Genomic DNA, 6,353 nt, shown 5'->3' with positions numbered 1-6,353 from the left:
CACATAGCACCTGTCCGATCCGCTAAACACTTTCTAAGCCATTTGCACAACATTGTAAACATTTGCAGCACTGTGTTTATCTAATACCTACAAGAACATCACCCCCTATGTTAGCTAAGGACGGGCCTGCACTGAGGTGGGGTGCAACAAGAAGATAAATGCAGGCATGTTAATGTGGCTGATCTCTTTCAACTTTCACTTCACTCCTTTATTTCATTGCTATTTGTGTGGACTAAGATGAGGAGACCATTCATACCCAATGTTCAATTTGACTGGTGGGGAAAAAGAAGAGATGCATACCTATATTTCAGTTTAAATACCTTTATAACCTGGCAGGCATTTAAAAGTGAAAATCCAAATTCTTTATCAACATGAATGCACATCTGCATTTTATTTTTTACTTGGACTTCACTTTTATTGCACTGAGAGTCAATAAATACAGTGGAAGATGCACTGATACCAATTGCTCCACTAACAGTAACCCCAAATAGACAGTAAAAAGCAGCAAGAAGATAAGTGGCATTTCTAAAGTGGTGAGAAACTAGCTGGATTACTCGTTTTATTTATGGGACCATATGTCCATCGATCCAGCCTAATTGAAGACAACACATTTCTAAACCTACTGTATGGTGTTATCAGAATATACGATCTGGGAAATCAAGCTAGATGAGGAAACACTGCACATCTTCCAGTGACTTCTGGAATACAGTGTATAACAAAAAATGATATATAACAATGTGAAGCTATATGAAAGCTTAAGTTTCTTCCAACATTTTAGCATGAGCACACTTCCCCACATGCATGTTTTATCAACAAGCAACAAGCCTAACAACACAATGTAATTACTAATAAATAAACAATCAACTGACAAGACATTTTGTGTCTTAATATATAATAAGATTAAACCCAAATCAGTCCCGTGCTCCTCCTCCTACACAAAGAACTTGTTGAGCTTTTGTTTTGATTTGTTGCCTGGCTTTTGTGTTTATACCCTGTGACAATCATGTAAAAGATACATCTTTACCCAGATATCGAGAGAAACGATATGATATGATATGATACAAATGAAGTCGGATGAGATTTCCTGCCTGTGCATCTTAAGTAGTCCAAAGTCTGGATATAATACAGCTCAAGTGTGCAACTGTGCATTCTATATGAAGTAAACAGAAACATGATATGGAAAATGTATGTAGGATTTTGAACATTTTGAGCTTCATGTTACGAACATATTATGCTGCTTATTCTGCCAGTATGTTTTGAATGTTACAATCAGGTGTGCAAATATAAAGGCTCTTTCTATAGAGCGTACAAGTGGTACTGCATCTAGTTACTTTAACTTGAGTTAATATCAATTCTGCAGCGATTTGGAAAATAAATTATACAATTATCATTCTTTGTAATAACCAATCACTTACCAGCTGCTCTTTTTACTACACTGTCCCTGATTAGCTCTGCTTTTATGACACACTAGATCCACATTATTTATAATCCCTGATCAATTGTGGGTAACTGATCTCCACAAAGCCGAGGTCAGTGTCTAGCTTAAGATGCCATTGTTGGGTTGACTTACACCAAACAATCGCTCTTCCTTTATGGCCATAAAACACGGCGCATATCATTATAAAATGTTTTTTTTGCTGACATTATCACAAGCCCTGGCACATGGCACTGGCGGCCCAAAGACACCACCTGTGTTGAATGGTGATGTGTTTGAAATATTGTAATTGATTACAAATTTCAGATGCACTTTGAAACTTTTAATAGCATGTTTAAATTAGCGACAGGCTATACAAATCATGGTCTGATGGAGCGAGTGAACTGTCACTCTTGTGGTAATGGTGTGGCTGTAGCTCAGTGGATAGAGCGGCTCGTCTGTAGACCACAAGCTTGGCAGAGTGATCACTGGCTACTACTGTCTGCATTTTGAAGTGACCTTGAGTGAGACTCCCCGGGTGCCTCACACCAGCCCATTGCTCCTAAATGCTTAGGATGGGTTAAATGCAGAGGTCAGATTGCATGTATGTACCTTTATGATGATTGAAATAAAGGTCAAGTTTAAGGGTAAAATTGAATGAAAGTAGCATTATAATTTTTCAGGGGCAGAGCAACAAGCTGTGAACACAATATTTACATATTATCAACTTATTTAATTGGTATGGCTAACATGTTAGCAAACAGCTGCCTGATGTATTAAACATCCACTAACTTTATCTGTCTGCTGTTTGGTGCTGAACAGGTGGTGTACAGAAGATGTATTTGAGCTCTATCTGCTGAAAAACAGCTGTCTGCTGCAGCTGGAAACGAGGTTGATGAGCACTGAGACAAGGGTGACAATCTTTTCAAACCCCCTAAACGGGAATCTCAAGTGTATTGCACATTCATTCACACGCCCATTTGTGCTAATACACGCACCATCGGGGTGCTATTGTAAATTGATTTCTGGCCGTCTACATTTCCACTGTGCTTGAACTAAAATGTACTCGAGCAGTGTTTGAAGAATGCAATATTTCATTGCTGGGTACTCAACAAAGGCTCGAGTAAGCCTCCTGGAGATCTTTGGAAAATACGTTTTTGTTAGCATTCCAGTTAAACGTTTACAAATGTTCTGTCAGAAATCATAATAACAGCCATGACAACTACACATTGATTGATTGACACACAGAATCAGTGTTGAATTCACGTACATGCATTGTTGATGTTTCGGGCAGTTTTGGTTTAAGGTTAGGTAATAATGAGTGGGACAGAACATGACAAAACGCCTTCATAAGCACTGAAAATAAGTACATTAGTATTATCATCATTTTAATAGTAGTGAAAACTGGGACAATTGGGTAGTGAATGTTGAAAACCTGTTTGTCTATTTTGTCTTTCCATCTAACGAAGCTGTGATGAATATCTCCTTTCCTAACAGCATGAACCATGGAAGAGGTTTCGACCATCAAAACCACCTCACAAACAGTCTTTTCAGCATCTTCCCTTCCTGCCCAGCTTTAAATGAGTCCCACCATATCAACACCCTGAGGCCATGTCTGCTTAAGACTGGTTTAGTGCCATTTAAGTCTTTTCAAAGTACAGTGAAAATGTTTGATATATGTATTTTCCCTCTGCCCTAAACCTGATCTTTACTGTCTGTTAGTTGGTTAAGCACACAATTAGAATGTGTCGCCCTGTCACAGCTATTCTCATGCTTATGGAAATGGAAGCAATAAATGAGAACACCAGGGTAGGAGTGAGGGATGAGGAGGTAAGGAAACATGAGAACACCAGGGTAGGGAGTGAGGGATGAGGAGGTAAGGAAACATGAGAACACCAGGGTAGGGAGTGAGGGATGAGGAGGTAAGGAAACATGAGAACACCAGGGTAGGAGTGAGGGATGAGGAGGTAAGGAAACATGAGAACACCAGGGTAGGGAGTGAGGGATGAGGAGGTAAGGAAACATGAGAACACCAGGGTAGGAGTGAGGGATGAGGAGGTAAGGAAACATGAGAACATGAGCCACTGCCATGGCTCATAGCAGTGAATAGACTCGCTGTAAGAGCCACTGTGTCATCTAGCTGCTACGTCACTACAAAAAAATTTCCCATGATGCTTTGTAACGAGGACGAAACACAAAATCACCTGTTCATGGACTGTTACAGAGCGCAACAGGTCTGGGCCTCACTTCAAGGCCTCGGCCTAGTCTTCAATGTGAACTATAAATCTGTGTTTGCTCTGTTTGATGAGAAGATGTCCGTTAAACAAAGACAACTTTACCAGCTTATTGTCAGCATCACATGTTTCAAAATATGGAAAACCAGAAGTATAATGATAATAAAACAGACTGTAATGGACGGCAACATGGTGGTGAAACATATAGTCACTGAGCTCAGGAGGAGGAGAACTGTTGATAAGAGCCGGTCCCTCCCGTGGCATTTGTTGGACTTTTGACCCGAGCACACAGCACTTTACTTGTATCTGTCTTTGTGTTTGTATGTCTGTATACTTGTGAAACATGTAAGTATTTGTGGATCTGTTGATCTGATATAAATTAAATAAAGTTTTCAAAAAAAAAGAAGAAACATGAGAACACCAGGGCACACATGAGAACTCTGTAAGCTACATATTAGGCAAAGTGAACATCTTTTCTTCTACATAGTTGTCCTCAGTCTCATCTGCTTAACTTGGTCATGGAGGCATCAACATTTAATAGAGATGGTAAATTAACAGTGAAAACTCATCATAGCTTAATTTAACATCAGTATTCCTAATTACACTTCATGTTTACTTCTCCTGATCTTTACCTCCCTATAACAAGGTCCATAGGAGCATCTCAATAAATACACATGTTCTATTATATTATATTTTATAGATATAGTATATGTATGTGTTTTATATTATACTGAATATTATTATATGATATATATATTATTATATTATATAATATATATATATATGTATACTGTATATATATATATATTATACTGAATTCCCTTTGAGGGTGACAAAAATAAGATGTCCTGACGTGTTTATCAAAATGTTATTTACTGCTTTTTTTCGTGTTGGAATAAATGTTAAATATTTGACTGTAAAGTAGTAATGCGTGTTTTATACCTTAATATTTTTGCATTAAGTCATACTGGGATGTTTGCTGGAATTGATAGGATGGCCCTACTTAGAAAATGTTCCACCAGCCGCCACTGTTCATTACTGAGGTTTGTTCCTTCAGTTCAAAAGTATATCTTTAAATTTGACCCGCCTCTTCATATTGCATACTGCTTTTGTCTTTGGACTTTTCCCTTATTTCATTGGCAATAATATGGATTTAACCTCTTGAACCCTAGGCCTATTTTTAGCCCTGTGCTCGAAAATGTCCTACCCTTATGCAAAGGGGCTTATCTCGCTAACTAAAAGGTCTATTTGAATAATTAAAATGGCAAAATAACACAAATAAATGTGAGCTTTGTTAATATGTGTACATATCATTGTATATGTTACTGGTAAATGCTGAAACAAATGTTACATACAGCTCAAATTGAAAATTTTCAGGTTCGTTTTTTTTTTTGTGTGCCTAAAAAGCACTTTTTTTAATTTTAAATGATGAACAGGCATTGATAGAGTGAAGTATGCCTGAGAAATCAATGCCGGTGTACAGGTCAGCTGTGGTCAGCCAACGTCAATTCTGATTTTGGAAGCAGCCGATAAAGTAGTTTTATTGTACTTTTAAATACTATCTAACTTTATATTTCACTTCTTTTATCACTAATAGTGTTCAATCTATCTAATACAGAAGTTTGGCATCATTTTGAGAGCCTGGGCCATATGAAAACTTGTAAAATATGTTTTACGTGATGTATTTGAACCTAACACAGCCTGTGATTGGCCGATTTGCGCAATTCCCACAGATTTGAACCCGGAAGACTCTGGGCAGTGCAGTGATTCGTTGAGTTGTTTACAGAATTTTAAGCCAATAAAATAATCGAAAACTGTGATCCGCCCCCATGGGTCAAACCCATTGGCCAAAACTGAAATTATTACCCATTCGTCATAGAAGATTTTTTTCCTTATAAAAACTCCACTATCTCTCCTTGTGTCTTAAAGCTGTTTTATCCCATTCTGGTCAGCGGGATCTCACGGAAATACGTGAAATAACTGCAACTTCTTCAAAGGGCATTACATGGTAGTGGCACTTAATGTGTAAAATAACGTGCTGCCATCACAGAAGAGATTTCCACATTAAGGCAAATAACATTAGGTTTAGGCAACACAACCAATTGGATTAGGTTTAGGAAAAACATCATGGTTGGGCTTATATATGCTTATAAGTATTTATAAATAAGAACATAAACTTAGTAAAATAGGTAAACATGTCATAACATGTCGTAACTTCACAGTAACTCAACAACCCTTTGGGTCACGAACACTGGTCCCAAACAATGGTCTTTTGGTTGAAAGTCCTATGTTTGTTGTTCCCCTCTCACCCACCACGAGAAACCTTTCTCACTGTCTATAACTGTTGCATAGGAACCTAATGGACTTTCCAATGGCATTGTTTTCGTGGTGATAACACGTCATTTTAACACATTTCGTACCACCATCTCGTAATGCTCTGTTTAAAGTATGTGATCATTTTACTTATCTCTTTGAGATCCTTTATTTCAAATAAACATTAAATCATATGTACTATACGTAATGTCACATGCATTGCTTGAACATGATCCCACTAATAATTATCACCTAACTGTGCAGCTATTGACCTTTTTAGCTTCTTTTATCACATAGTTTAGGAGTTCCAGCTGGCAAACTAACTCTAATCAATCTGGTTTCAAAGCAGCTTTGAGAAAAAAAATATATAAAAAGACAAGATTAGCAAGTAG

Source organism: Pholis gunnellus (assembly GCF_910591455.1).
Source record: "Pholis gunnellus genome assembly, chromosome: 3".
Taxonomy (NCBI): domain Eukaryota; kingdom Metazoa; phylum Chordata; class Actinopteri; order Perciformes; family Pholidae; genus Pholis; species Pholis gunnellus.
Note: the sequence above shows the minus strand (reverse complement) of the source record.